Here is a 15172-nt window from a genome sequence, read left to right as displayed (position 1 = left end):
GTCCCTCTGCACCGGAACCCAGAAGCGCCATTTCCCAGGGTCCGGGCGGCGGAGCGCGGCCGCTTCGCTCGACCGCAGCTTGCGGAACCCGCAGGCGCAGCGTGTGGCGCTGTGGCAACTACTTTACCCAGAATGCTCCGCGACGGGGGCCGCGAGGTCCAGCCAATCAGAGGGTCATAATGAGGTCGTTTCCGCCTGAGGAAAAATCTGGGGGCGGGGCTTCCGGCCTTCTTTTCGCTCGCGGCTGTTCTGACTCGTCTGGGTCTCCCTGACTCCGAAACGCTGGCTCTGGGCCGAGCGACTGTCCTGTTAGGTCCGGGAAGAGTCGTTTTCCGCGTGGCGCAGAGGCGGGCCTGAGGTTCGCCACTCGGCACGGGCTTCCCCGCGCCCGGCCTGGGATGGAGACCGTGGCGCCCGCGACCCCCTCTTCTCCCGCAGCTCCGCCCGCAGAGCTCGATGGCGGCGGCCGCGCGGAGGACCCGCCTCAGGTAAACGCCTGTCCTCAGGCCCTCCTCGCCCTCCCCCCACCGGACACTAAAGCCCCGAGTGCGGGGCGCCTGCAGCCCAGGCCCCGGGGCCCAGGACGGAGAGGCGGTTGTGGGTGCGGCCCTATTTCGGACACAGTGCGATGGCGCGTGGGGAGGGTACGGGTGGAGGGATGTAGCCCAGCCGGCCTCTGGCTTCTAAGCACCGGCAGCAGATTGAGCCTGGGAGACAGAGGTGGGTGAAGCGAAGGAACAGCTTTATTGCTTTGCCAGGCAAAGGAGGCCACAGCCGAGGAATGCCCTCAAAACTCTGAGGTTTAGGTGGAAAAACAGGGCTGTTGATAAGGATCAGCGTGTCTTCATTCTTTCCCCTCCATAGATTATTTCAGAATGGTCAAGACTGGGGTCAGGCGGTCCGGTGATGATTTCTCGTGGTTTTCCGGCCTATCCCACAGAGACCTCTTTAGAATGAAGAATGCTTACAAAGGAAGGGAATGTTAGGGCGTCTTGCAAAGGCGAAAACTGCCAGGTGCACGATGTAACTTTCACTAGAAAGTAATCATTAGGAAAAGAAAGCAGTCAAGCAAGGAAGAAATCATCTGGGGAAAGCCGGTTGGGGTCAATGCGGTTAGAGTAAGTGTGTGGGCATAACGTAATGAAAGGCAGTTTTCACTAATTTTCAGCTTAGCAGGGATACCTGGTAAAAGGCGAACTGAGCCTTGAGGCATAGCGCATGAGTAGCTACTCTGAGTGCCATTCTTGAGGGCCAGGCAGAGGTACAGGGAAACCTGGGCCCATCAACTGGTGGTAACTCATTGCTTTTTCCCCATTTCCCTGACTGCTTATGGAACCAACACAGTCAGTTGGGAAGGGTCCTATTCCTTCACTGACCCTGACTCCCAACCACTGGATTGTAGTGTCTCGGGACTCTTAAGTGCTATTGCCCCCGTTCGTACATCCCACTTTGGACTGGTGGGGCGATGGGGAGGCTCTTAGAGACTTGTGTCTGGCAGGTGGCCCAGGCACCTCAAGGGAAGTGTTGATGAGAGACAGAGGCAGAGTCATAGCAGCAGTTGAGATGAAATGACACTCAAGCTAGAGCTAGTGCTTATTTACCACTCACTGTACACACCAGGATTTTGTGGTGCTCGTTTTTCATTCAGCCTGCAGGAGAAGGCCAGGAGCCAGTGATGTGGTCATTGTGAGAGTCACTAGGCCTGGGGTAGGCCCCACGTGGCCTGGGCTTTGAATGAGGGATAGGTGGATAGAGGAAGGTTGTGAGCCGTCAGGGGACAGCAAGTCAAGCACAGAAGTGGAAGAGGGCCATGTGGGTCTGAGATGGACATGTGTTTCTGTGTGGCTAAGCCTGGGACAAGGAATGGAACTAGGTAGGGAGAAGTCGTAGAAAGTTTTGGGGGCTGCGACTGCTAGTGGAAGCCCTGGGATGTCGGGTGTAATACTGGATTGTTTTGGAACATCTCAAGCATAATCTAGATGTCAGCTGCCAAACTGTAGCACAGGCCCATTGGGATGACCTTAACGCAGGTGGTAGAAGTGGGATGGTCCTGAGTGCAAGCTGCCTTATCCCTACTCTGCTCCTACAGATAAGCTCTCACAGCCAAATTACCGCCCTGTCCTTTTTTGGGCGGGGCGGGGGGGAGGCACACCCATAGCATGCAGAAGTTCCCAGGCCAGGGATCCAACCCTCGCCACAGCTATAGTCAGAGCCACAGGGGTGAAAACCCCAGATCCTTAACCTGCTGAGCCATGAGGGAACTCCAACCCCCTTTTTATCGAGACCAGAGCAGTTCCTCTTTGTCCCTTTGTAGCAGGTTTCACTTCCTACCAGTCCACAGTATTATGCAAGAAGCCAATCCCATTTTCTGGGAACTCCTTTAACCGTTTTATACATAGTATTAATCCCATACTCCTAGTTTATCTCTTCCCCGAATCTCTTTCCTTTTTTTTGTCTTTTTAGGGCTTCATGCATGGCATATGCAGGTTCCCAGGACAGGAATCTAATCAGAGCTACAGCTGCCAGCCTATACAGCAGCCACAGCAGCTCGGGATCCGAGCCGCCTCTGCGACCTACACCACACCTCATGGCAACGCCAGATCCTTAACCCACTGAGCGAGGCCAGGGATCGAACCCACACCTCATCGTTCCTAGTTGGGTTTGTTAAACACTGAGCCACGACAGGAACTCCTGTAGACTCTTTGATGATGGCCATTCTGACTGGTGTGAAGTGGTGACTCACTGTAGTTTTGATTTGCATTTCTCTAATAATTAGTGATGTTGAACATCTTTTCATGTGTCCGCTGGCCACCTGTATGTTTAGAGAACTGTCTGTTTAGGTGTTCTACCCATTTTTTGAATGGCTTGTTTGGTGTTTTGGGGTAGAGTTGTATGAGATATTGGTGTATTTTGGAAGTTAACCCCTTGTTGGTCACAGCGTTTGCAAATATTGTCTCCCATTCCGAATGTTATGCTATGTTGTGCAAAAGCTCCTAAGTTTGAATAGGTCTCATTTGTTTATTTTTGCCTTTCTTTTTCTTATGAGACTGATCTAAAAATATTGCTGTGATTTATCTCCGAAAATGTTAGGACTATGTCGTATTTCATGTTTAGGTCTTTAAACCGTTTCGAGTTTATCGTATATGGTGTGAGGGAGCGTTCTAATTTCATTGATTTATATGAGGCCGACCAGCTTTCCCAAAACCACTTGTTGAAGAGACTGTCTTTTCTCCATTATATATTCTTGCCTCCTTTGACAAAGATTAATTGACCATAGGTGTATGGTTTATTTCTGGGTTCTCATTCTGTTCCATTGATCCATCTGTTTTTGTGCCAGTACCACAGTTTTTTATTTTTTGGGTGGTTTTTTTTTTTTTTTTTTGCTTTTTAGGGCTGAGGGTTGGCATATAGAAGTTCCTAGGCTAGGGGTCAAATTGGATCTGCAGCTGCCAACCTACACCACAGCTCATGCCAATACAGGATCCTTAACCCACTGAGCGAGGCCAGGGATGGAACCTGCATCCTCATGGATGCTCGTCAGGTTTGTTACCACTGAGCCACAACCCGAATTCCCACACTGTCCTGATTACTGTAGCTTTGTAGTAATGTCTGGAGTTTGAGAAGCTCCAGCTTTGTTCTTTCCCCTCAGCATTGATTTGGTAGTTCTGGGCTTTTAGTGGTTCAATATAAATTTTATTTTTATTTTTTTAATTCAGTGAATTTTATTACATTTATAGTTGTAAAACTATCACCACAATCCAATTTTATAACTTTTCCATCCCAAACCTCCCCACTCATCCCTCCCCCGACCCCCAACCTGTCTCCTTTGGTAATCATAAGTTTTTCAAAGGCTGTGAGTCAGTTTCTGTTCTGCAAGTAATTCATTGTATCCTTTATTTGGATTCCACATATAAGTGACAGTATGTGATGATGTTTGTGTCTCACTAACTTCACTTAGCATGATAATTTCTAGGTCCATCCATGTTCTGCAGTGCAATTATTTCATTCCTTTTTATGGCTGAGTCATATTCCTTTGTGTATATGTACCACATCTTCTTTATCCACTCCTCTGTCAGTGGACATTTGGGTTGCTTCTGTGTCTTGCCCATTGTATATAATGCTGCAGTGGACATTGGAGAACACGTGCGTTTTCAAGTCATGGTTTTCTATGGATAGATGCCCGTGTAATTTTTAGTTTTTTGAGGAATCTCCATACTGTTTTCCACAGTGGTTGCACCGATTTACATTCCCACTAACAGTGTAGGAGGGTTCCCTTTACTCCATACCCTCTCCAGCATTTATTGTTTGTAGACTTTTTGATGATGGCCATTCTGACTGGTGTAAGGTGGTACCTCATAGTAGTGATGCTGAACATCTTTTCATGTGTATTTTGGTCATCTGTGTGTCTTCTTTGGAGAATTGTCTGTTTAGATCTTCTGCCCATTTTTTGATGGGGTTGTTTTTTTGGATTGAGCTGCAGGAGGTGTTTACTTTTTTTTTTTTTTTTTTTTTTTTTTTTTGTCTTTTGTCGTTGTTGTTGTTGCTATTTCTTGGGCCGCTCCCGCAGCATGTGGAGGTTCCCAGGCTAGGGGTTGAATCGGAGCTGTAGCCACCGGCCTACGCCAGAGCCACAGCAACGCGGGATCCGAGCCGCGTCTGCAACCTACACCACAGCTCACGGCAACGCCGGATCGTTAACCCACTGAGCAAGGGCAGGGACCGAACCTGCAACCTCATGGTTCCTAGTCGGATTCGTTAACCACTGCGCCACGACGGGAACTCCGTGTTTACATATTTTTAAGATTAATTCCTTCATCAGCAGATGTCAGTCACTTCATTTGCAGATTTTTTCTCCCAGTCTGTGGGTAGTCTTCGTCTTGTTTAGGGTTTCCTTTGCTGTGCAAAAACTTTTAATTAGGTACCATTTATTTTATTTATTTATTTGACTGCATCCAAGGCATGTGGAAGTTCCTGGGCCAGGGATTGAACCAGCGCCATAGGAGCAGTCCAAGCTGCTGCAGAGACAATGCCAGATCCTTAACCTGCTGTGCCACATGAGAGCTCGTTTATTTTTGTTTTTACTGTCACTACTCTGCGAGGTGGATCTGAGAAGCTATTGCTGTGGTTTATTTCAGAGTGTGTTTGGCCTATGTTTTCCTCTAGGAGTTTTATGGTGTTATGTTTAGGTCTTTAATCCTTTTTGAGTTTATTTTTGTGTATGGTATTAGGGAGTGTTCTAATTTCATTCTTTTCCAGGGAGCTGTCCAGTTTTCCCAGCACCACTTATTGAAGGGACTGTCCTTTTTCTATTGTGTATTCTTGCCTCCTTTGTCATAGATTACTTGACTATAGGTGCATGGATTTAATTCTGAGGTTTCTATCCTGTTCCACTGATGTGTATTTCTGTTTTTGTGCCAGTACTATATTGTTTTGATGACTGCAGTTTTATAGTATAGTCTGAAGTCAAGGAGCCTGATTCCTTGAACTCCATTTTTCTTTCTCAGGATGGCTTTGGCTATTCTGGGTCTTTTGTGCTTCCAAAAAAAAACTTTAACATATTTTAGTCTGGGGGTTCCCATCATGGCTCAGCAGAAATGAATCTGTCCAGTAGCCATGAGGTTGCAGGTTCGATCCCTGGCCTCACTCAGTGGATTAAGGATCTGGTATTGCTGTGGCTGTGGTGTAGGCTGGCCACTACAGCTCTGATTTGACCCCTGTCCCAGGAACCTCTATATGCCACAGGTGTGGCCCTCAAAAAAGACAAAAAAAAATTTGTTCTAGTTCTGTGAAAAATGTCCTTGGTAATTTGATAAGGATTGCATTGAATCTGTAGATTGCCTTTGGAGGTGTAGTCATTTTGACAATATTGATTCTTCCAGTCCAAGAGCATGATATATTTTTCCATCTGTTTGTATCACCTTTGATTTCCTTCATCAGCATCTTATAGTTTTCAGAGTACAGTTCTCTTGTCTCTTTATGTAGGTTTATTCCTAGGTATTTTATGGTAAAAGGGATTGTTTCCCTAATTTCTCTTTGTGACCTTTCATTGTTAGTATAAAGAAATGCAGTCAATTTCTGTGTATTAAAATTTTGTATCCTTCAATTTTACCAAATGCATTGATGAACTCTGAAAATTTGCTTGTAGCATCTTTAGGATTTTCTAGGTATAGTATCATGTCATCTGCAAACAGTGATAGTTTTACTTATGTCTTTTTCTTTGTTTTGTTGAAGCTTGTTCAGCAGTTGGTTGTAATTTTGTGGCTTTTATGAGAAAAGAGCTCCAGTCCTACTCTGCCATCCTCATCCCATCTCCTCCATATACATTTTAGAATTATTTGTTCTATTTCTGTGAAAAATGTCATGGATAAGGTAATGAGATTGCATTAGATCTATAGGTTGCTTTGGGTGGTATGGCCATTTTAACAGCATTAATTATTCCAACCCAAGAGCACGAGATATCTTTTCATGAAATTTTCTTTTTAATAGTTTTCTGTCCTCTGGAATATGATATGCTGAGTGGTTTTAACCCAGTGATGGCGGCTCATCAGCCCTGTCTTCCCCTGACTAGTTGCTTTGTCCAAGTCCCATGTACTTGATCGTTTTGTGGGGAGGATGAAGAGTCCTCAGTGGTACCCTGGCTGAACACAAATACAGCCTCCGCACAGTGGAGTCAGAGGGAGCTTCTTCTGTGAAGAGTGACCCCCAAGGGAGAGCATTACGTCAGGGTTGTGTTTGAATCATACTATTCTGTTTTACTAGTATTTTGGTTCCAGTGACCATATTTTCTGCATTTTCTTCCCCACTCTTGACACTTGCTCAGCTGTTAGTTCCATATCTTCTCACTTCTATACTTATATTCAGCCCATGACCAATCTTTACATCTCTTGCCTCCATGTCTCATCCATTTTTCTCACAGATCCACTTGCGCTGGTCTCCAGATCTGGCCTACTTGTGAAGTGTGTTCCGTTCCTTAAACAGTCTTTGACCAGCAGCGGCTCCGTGGCAGTTTTTTCCAGGGCCTGGACACAGCTTTCTACTTAGCACTTGTGTTACCAACAAACAGGTTCTGTTTGCTGAGGAGCAAGCTTTACACCCTGCTTTTCCTCCCTGGGACACACTGCATGGCTGCGTCTTCACCTCGTGAAGCTGTCTCCACCCTGGGGTCTTTACAGCCCATTCCTGCTCAACAGCCCCATCCTCAGTCTGAATCCAACTTGCTGTTGTTGCAAATGGTCCCGTGGACTCACTGCTGGGTTTGTCAGACACAGCCTGTGTGTGGGCTGCCCCCTCCCAGTGCAGTCAGCATGCATCACACTAATATTTCTTTCTTTCTTTTTTTTTTTGTCTTTTTAGGGCCACACCCACGGCATATGGAGGTTCCCAGGCTAGGGGTCTAATCGGAGCTGCCGGCCTACGGCAGAGCCACAGCAATGCGGGATCTGAGTCCCGACTGCAACCTACACCCCAGCTCACGGCAACGCCAGATCCTTAACCCACTGAGCAAGTCCAGGGATCGAACCCGAAACCTCATGGTTCCTAGTCGGATTCATTTCTGCTGTGTCACAACGGGAACTCCCACACCCACGCTAAATATTTCTTATGTTCCAACTGTCAGCATGAAGCAGAGAATGAGGAGGCTTCTTTTCTTTTTTCTTTTTTTTCCTCGAAGAGGTCTCCCGTGAGAAGGGCATTTCCCAGGCAGGACTCCTAGGGCAGATCCATCGTTCATGAAGAGCCACCCCTGTGAAATGTGTGGCCTCACAGACAATTGGCACTTGGATGAGCAGCAGCCAACACATGACAGGCAGAAACTGCACAGGTATGTGGCATGAGAAACAAATTTATGTCAGCATAAACCTTCATTTTTCAGAAGCAGTGCATTAGGGAGAAGCCCTTGGTGAGTGACGTACACAGAGCCTCGTCTGTAAACACCATGTGTCAGGGGAGCCCTTTATTTTCAGTGTAGTTGGGAACGACTTCTAGGCCAACGTTGAATTTTTTGAGCAATAAGCCACCCATACCAGGGAAAGGTCAAGCAGCAGAGCTGACGGTGGGACAGCCTTTCAGAGGGAAAAACTCCTTTCGGGGAGAATGCATGAAAGCCTTTAGCTGCAAACATACACTTGTTCAGCACCACCTCACTAGAGGAAGCAGTTTTTTTCCTTCAATTCTTTTTGTTGTTTGTCTTTTTTTAGGGCTGCACCCAAGGCATATGGATGTTCCCAGGCTAGGAGTTGAATTGTAGCTGTTGCCACTGGCCTACGCCACAGCTACAGAAAGGCCAGATCCCAGCCATGTCTGGGACCTGTACCACAGCTCACGGCAATGCCAGATCTTTAACCCACTGAGCGAGGCCAGGGATTGAACCTGTGTCCTCATGGATACTAGTCAGATTTGTTTTCACTGAGCCTTGGTGGGAACTCCGAGGAAGCTACTTTATGTGCAGTCTAAGTAAGAAATTATCTAGTGAAACCTGGGAGTTCCGGTTGTGCCTTACCAGTTAACGAATCTGACTAGCATCCATGAGGACACAGGTTCCATTCCTGGCCTTGCTCAGTGGGTTAAGGATCCGGTGTTGCTGTGAGCTGTGGAGTAGGTCGCAGATGTGGCTTGGATCTGGCATTGCTGTGGCTGTGGTATAGTTGGCAGCTGTAGCTCTGATTCGACCCCTAGCCTGGGAACCTCCATATGCTGCGGGTGCAGCCCTAAAGAGCTAAAAAAAAAAGAAAAGAAAAGAATAAAATCATTTATTTAGCAAAAGCTGCAATATCAATCAGTACCACAGTAGAAAAAGACTTAAAGAGTTTGTGGAATGTGCGAAATCCTTTAGGCAAAAACCCGACTTCACTGAACCGGGAAGAGTTCACAAAGGAAAAAAGTAACTTTTTTTTTTGCCTCAAGACATAGGGAGTTCCCGGGCCAAGGATCAGATCGAGCAGCAGTTGCAACCTGCGCCGCAGCTTTGGCAACACAGGATCCTTAACCCATTGTGCTGGGCCAGGGATCAAACCTGTGTCCCAGCATTCCAGAGATGCTGCTGATCGTGTTGTGCCACAGTGGGAACTCCAAGAAAGAACTTTTAAATGTGGGAATGTGGGGAATTATTTAACCACAAGTGCTATCTTTTTTTTTTTTCTTTTGTCTTTTTGACTTTTCCAAGGCTGCTCCCACGGCATATGGAGGTTCCCAAGCTAGGGGTCCAGTTGGAGCTGTAGCGACCAGCCTCCAGAGCCACAGCAACGCCAGATCTGAGCCGCATCTGCGACCTACCCCATAGCTCACGGCAACGCCGGATCCTTAACCCACTGAGCAAGGCCAGGGATTGAACCTGCAACCTCATGGTTCCTAGTCGGATTTGTTAACCACTGAGCCAAGACGGAAACTCCAACACAAGTGCTATCTTTTTAAAGACCAAAGACTTCACACTGGAGAAGGGCCTTCTGCGTGTAGTAAATATTTAACATCCTTCACCTACAACTCCAGTCTACTGCAATACCGTAATGTTCCCATTGGATAATCCCCGAAAGAGTGTGGGGAGTGTGGGAAATCCTTTAGCCTGAAGACTAGTTTCATTACACATCAGACAGAGAGTTCATACTGGGGAAAGGGCAGTGAATGTGAGAAAGCCTTCAGCCTTATCATTGGAAACAACAAAATTCCCATGAGAAAAACAGGGAATATGTGTTTTGTTTATTTTTAATTTTTTAAGTACAATATTTTGTCTCATTTATTATTGATGTCTTAATACAGATTTGTAGAAATGGAATTGCTGCAAAAAAGTACTGCATGTTCATGCTGGATATGACAAGCTTCCTTTTCTACAGTTTGTTCCAGTTTGTACTCAAACCAACAGGAAATCATGACCGCAGGTATGATCTTTTGAATGTTTTTAATTTTATACATATATATGTGTGTATATATACAAGCACACACAGAGACATACCCCATTCTCCCCAGAGGACTGTTTTTTTGTTTTGTTTGTTTTTTTTACTTTTTTTTGCTTTTTTTAGGGCTGCGCCTGTGGCATATGGAGGTTCCCAGGCGTGGGGTCGAATTGGAGGTACAGCTGCCGGCCTACACCACAGCCACAGCAACACAGGATCTGAGCCGCATCTGCGACCTACACCACAGCTCACGGCAACGCCAGATCCTTAACCCACTGTGCGAGGCCGGGGATCAGACCCGCAACCTCAGGGTTCCTAGTCGGATTTGTTTCCATTGTTCCACGACGGGAACTCCCCAGAGGGCTGTTTGGATTCTGCAGTTGAACACTAAGGGAGATGCCTCGTGAGGGTGTCATCTGCCTCAGTTGAACCTCAAACATATGAAAATCTGTATTAATTCCAGATCTGTGGGAGCTGCATTTTTCCTTTAAATGCCTAGAGTTGGCACCAGATTTATGTCACTGCAGTTCTGTAGCAAAACCCTTTCACGTCTGTCTTTGGTGCCCACAGTGTGCGCCACTCACCCCCGCTCCCCCATCGTGTCCAGGAAGGTAAAGGGCGGTGTTCTGCCTCAGGGGAGGGCTTTATGAAACGCCGGACCACTCAGTCCCGTCTCTGATGCCTCAGGCAGTGTGGACTGGGGCCACTTCTGACTGGGAGGATTCTGCGGCGACTTGAAAAGATGCACGACCTTTGTCTAGAGTGCCGCTGACACCACGATCTCTGTGTTGGATTTTCCGTTTTCCAGTCGTGAACCTGAGGACAGCCTGCCTCCCATTACCCTGGTTTTCGTGATGATGAAGGCAGGCCCTCCCATTTAAGTGTGGGAATGCTTTGTATTGAGTGGTTGGTAAATAGGGATGACTGGGTTTTGTGTGCCTCAGAGAGGACAGTGCGATGGCTCGGAAATTATGGTTCTCTCTCCGCTTTCGGCCTGGTTTCCATCGCTGCCTAAAGCCTCCTTTGTAGGCTGACTGCCATGCTCTTTGGCGGGTTCAGAGGTCAGCTTGTGGAGGGGAGACTTGTGACAACCCTGTCACTTCTGGAGCACCATGAAGTTGTCTTGTTCACAGGGATGTGGCATTGTGCTCAGGACGAACGAGGGCAGTCTCTTCCCAGGTCCTGCAGAGGAGCCGTGGAGCCTGCTGTGCACAACTGTTGAGGGATCATCCTCATTCCAGACACGCTGGACTCACAGGACGAGGGGGCAGGACGCTGCAACCGACTGCTGGGCACGTGCCTCTCAGGACAGCATCCGCCTGACCCGCCACTGTGGCTGGGAAGGATGAGCAGGTACAGAACTTCTCACAGTCCTCAGGCCTGTGTCCTGGGTCACTGCAGGCCTCCTCAGTGGACATCAGCCAAAGACACTGTGGGTCACTGCAGCCTGTCTGGCTCTGGCTCTTCCCCTCAGGACCAGTGCTTTACAGGAGGTGTGCAGGAGAAGGAGGGAGAGCTTAGTCCGGCCTGCATTTACATGGCACAGCTGGGAACAGCCTCCGCTGCTCCCCAGGACTTGCTGCCCCTGAGGCGAGAGGGAGGCCCTGACTGGAGAGAGAAGGGTATGTCAGCATTAGTGTCACCAAATCTCATTTCCAGGAAAAATAAGGAATTCCAGGTTTTAAAGCTTCGAGAAGGTATAAATGACGTGCAGTGAACATTAGTGTGGTAGGTTCCGACATTTACATAAACTCATGAAGTCTGGATCACACAACGAATCTCTTCATGACCCCATGTCTACCTTGCGTTTATTTTTAATCACTGAAAGATGGCTGATTTCCAGTATCGTGTTAGTTTTAGGTATACAGGTGACTGTATAACTGCAAGGTGATTCCATATTTTTGATTTTGTTCCATTGCAGGTTATTACAAGATACTGAATATAGTTGCTGCGCTGTGCAGCAAACCTTTATCAAGTTAGTAGTTGGTTATCCGCACTCCTGTTTCCCCTTCTCTCCCTTCCCCTGTGGTAACCACAAGTTTGTTTCCGTGTCTGAGAGTGATTCTGTTCTGTAAGTGGATTCACATGCTGTTATTTTTGTTGTTGTTGTCTTTTTGCTATTTCTTGGGCCGCTCCCGCGGCATATGGAGGTTCCCAGGCTAGGGGTCGAATCGGAGCTGTAGCCGCCAGCCTACGCCAGAGCCACAGCAATGCTGGATCCGAGCCGCGTCTGCAACCTACACCACAGCTCACGGCAACGCCAGATTGTTAACCCACTGAGCAAGGGCAGGGACCAAACCCGCAACCTCATGGTTCCTAGTCGGATTCGTTAACCACTGCGCCACGATGGGAACTCCACATGCTGTTATTTTTAAGACTCCACGTATAATACACAGCACACACTTGTCTTTTTTTGACCCACCTCACCTAGTATATTTTCTGGGTCCATCCATGATGCTGCAGGTGGCTGTATTTCATGACTTTCTCTGGTGGAGTTGTCGTCTATTGAATACGTACACGTGTGTGTGTGTGTGTGTGTGGATATTAAGTATATACACACTCTATGGCGTATACATGTATGTATACACATCACCTCTTCCTCACCCGTGCATCTGTTAATGGACCACAGATGCGTCCATGTCTCGGGAATTGTAAAGAGTGCCACTGTGGACACGGTATGTCTTTTCCATACTGTTTTCCATAGTGGCTGGACTTTCCTTTTCTCCGCACCTTCTCTGGCAATTACTGTATGTAGACTTTTGATGATGGCCATGCTGACTGGAGAGGGGTAGTTTTGATTTGGAGCATAATTAGTAATCCTGAGCATCTTTTCATGTGCCTGCTGGCCATCTGTCTGTCTACCTTGGAGAAATGTCTCTTTAGGTCTTCTGCCCATTTTTTGATTGGTTTTTGTTTGATACTGAGTTATGGGAGCTGTTTGTATATTTTGGATACTTTGTAGACTTTATAATCTCCTTTCTTCTCCCCTCTAGTCAGCCGCAGATTTAGTTTCCTTTACAGTAGAAATAAGGCTGCACTGTCTAGAGTTTTATGATTGAAGTCATAGAGTGTTAACTCCTTCTTCCCCCCGGGCTACCCACATGCACTGTCTTTAAGATTCATTAAGGGAGTTCCCGTTGTGGCGCAGTGCTTAACGAATCCGACTAGTATCCCTGGCCCAGCTCTGTGGGTTAAGGATCCAGTGTTGCCATGAGCTGCAGTGTAGGTCGCAGGTGCAGCTTGGATCTGTGTTGCTGTGGCTGTGGTGTAGGCCAGTGGCTACAGCTCCGATTCAACCCCTAGCCTGGGAACCTCCATATGCCACGGGAGCGGCCCAAGAAATGGCAAAAAGACAAAAAGAAAAAAAAAAAAAAAAAAAGATTCATTAAGGATGTGTACATGAATATGAATAGTCCTTACATGATGCTTATACGAAGATGCTTTTCATAAAGCTGAAAAGTATGATGTTCTGTGGATACACCATCTTTGTTCTGCTTAAGGACATCTAAGTTTAGGCTGCTGGGAATAAAACTCCTACATAGGGAGTTCCCCTGTGGTGCAGTGGAAACAAATCTGACTAGTATCTATGAGGATGCGGGTTTGATCCCTGGCCTTACTCAGTGGGTTGGGGATCCGGTGTTGCCCTGAGCTGTGGTATAGGTCGCAGATGCAGCTTGTATCCTGTGTGGCTGTGACCATGGCACAGGCCAGCAGCTGTAGCTCTAATTAGATCCCTAGCCTGGGAACTTCCTTATGCCGTGGGTGTGGCCCTAAAAAGCAAAAAAAAAAAAAAAATCTAAAACCACTACATGAAAAATGTAATTTCTCATATGTCTTTCATTTATTCTGTGTTAACATCATGGGTTCTAATATCTAACAGAGGAGATAAGTATATAACTTTTTAAGAAATGTCAAACTGATCTAAGTCAACTTTACTAGCAGTGTGGGAGTTTCAGTTCTTTCACATCCTTGGCAATAGTGGGTGTGATGAGTCCTTTTAACTTCTGAGGCTTTTACATGATTTTTTTGTTTGTTTTTAATGGCTTCGCTTGTTGCATATGGCAGTCTCCGGCAGGGATTAAAGCTGAGCCCCAGCTGTGGCAACACTGGATCCTTCAGCCCACTGTGCCAGGCCAAAGGTCAAACCTGAACCTTTACAGTGACCTGAGCTTAACCCACTGCGCCACAGCAGGAACCCCCCTTTTAAAATTTTTGTTTTTATTTTTAATTTTTTAAATTATGCAGGTTCTCAGGCTAGGGGTCTAATTAGAGCCGTGGCCTCTGGCCTACACCACAGCCACAGCAACGCAGGATCTGAGCCACGTCTGCGACCTACACATAGCTCACGGCAACAACAGATCCTTAACCCAACTGAGTGAGGCCAGGGATCGAACCTGCATCCCTGTAGATGCTATTTGGGTTTGTTAACCGCTGGGCCACAATGGGAACTCCTTAAATAATTTTATAGCATTATCCTCACTATAGTTTTAGTTGCCTTTCACTGATGTTTCATGAAGTTGTTAAAGTTTCTAAATTTTGTTTTGATTTTTAGGGCTGTACCCCCAGCACATGGAAGTTTCTGGGTGGGGGATCTAATTGGAACTACAGCTGCCAGCCTTCACCACAGCCACAGCAACACGGAATCCGAGCTGCATCTGGGACCTACACCACAGCTCACGGCAATGCCGGATCCTTAACCCACTGAGTGAGGCCAGGGATGGAACCCGTGTCCTCATGGATACTAGCGGGGTTCTTAACCTGCTGACCCACCAATAACTCCCTGAACATTTTAAAGTTTATTTTCTATTTTTTATGTAAAATATTCTCAGTCGCTTTTCTTGAATCTAGATACTCAACAATACAGTAAATCAAGCCATGGTTTGTAATGTTTGTCATTTTCGATGACATGACACACCCACCACAGCCAATTTAAAACTGTCAGTATGGGAGCATTGGCCAAGACGGTGGAGCAGAAAGACCCTGAGTTCACCTACTCTCAGGAGCACCCTGAAATTACAACTATCTGCAGAAAAACCATCTGTGAAAAAGCCTGGAAAGCACTAAAAACATCTTCCGTATCTAAAGACACAAAGGACCCACAGGTCGACAGGAAGGAGGATGGGCTTGCATTGCCGATGGGTGAGCAACCCACCCGTTGAAGCATAATTATGTTGCAGAGGGGCTCACACAAGACAGAATTCTGAGCCCCACATTAGTCTACCCAGCCTGGGGTTCCTGCACTGGGATGATGAGCCCCTGAATCATTGGCTTTCAAGACCAGTGGGGCT

General features: G+C 46.9%; 1 protein-coding gene and 1 long non-coding RNA gene across 5 annotated transcripts in view; one reads left to right on the top strand and one right to left on the bottom strand.

Moving 5' to 3' along the window:
• On the top strand, positions 207–14760 carry LOC102167727. The gene is made up of 4 exons (XR_303910.3): positions 207–488; positions 7670–7819; positions 9751–9869; positions 11018–14760. It is a non-coding gene; the product is annotated as an uncharacterized LOC102167727 (long non-coding RNA).
• LOC100737218 (zinc finger protein 256) overlaps positions 9657–15172 on the bottom strand; it is a 41443-nt gene continuing 35927 nt past the window's right edge. For all 4 annotated transcript variants that reach the window (XR_002345397.1, XR_001309211.2, XR_002345391.1 and 1 more), the window contains one exon: positions 9657–11492. The gene's annotated coding sequence lies outside the window, so the exon portion shown is untranslated. The remainder of the gene's footprint in view (positions 11493–15172) is intronic.

Source organism: Sus scrofa, chromosome 6 (genome assembly GCF_000003025.6).
Source record: "Sus scrofa isolate TJ Tabasco breed Duroc chromosome 6, Sscrofa11.1, whole genome shotgun sequence".
In the NCBI taxonomy this organism is placed as follows: Eukaryota; Metazoa; Chordata; class Mammalia; order Artiodactyla; family Suidae; genus Sus; species Sus scrofa.
Note: the sequence above shows the minus strand (reverse complement) of the source record. Positions and strands in the feature narration are given on the sequence as shown.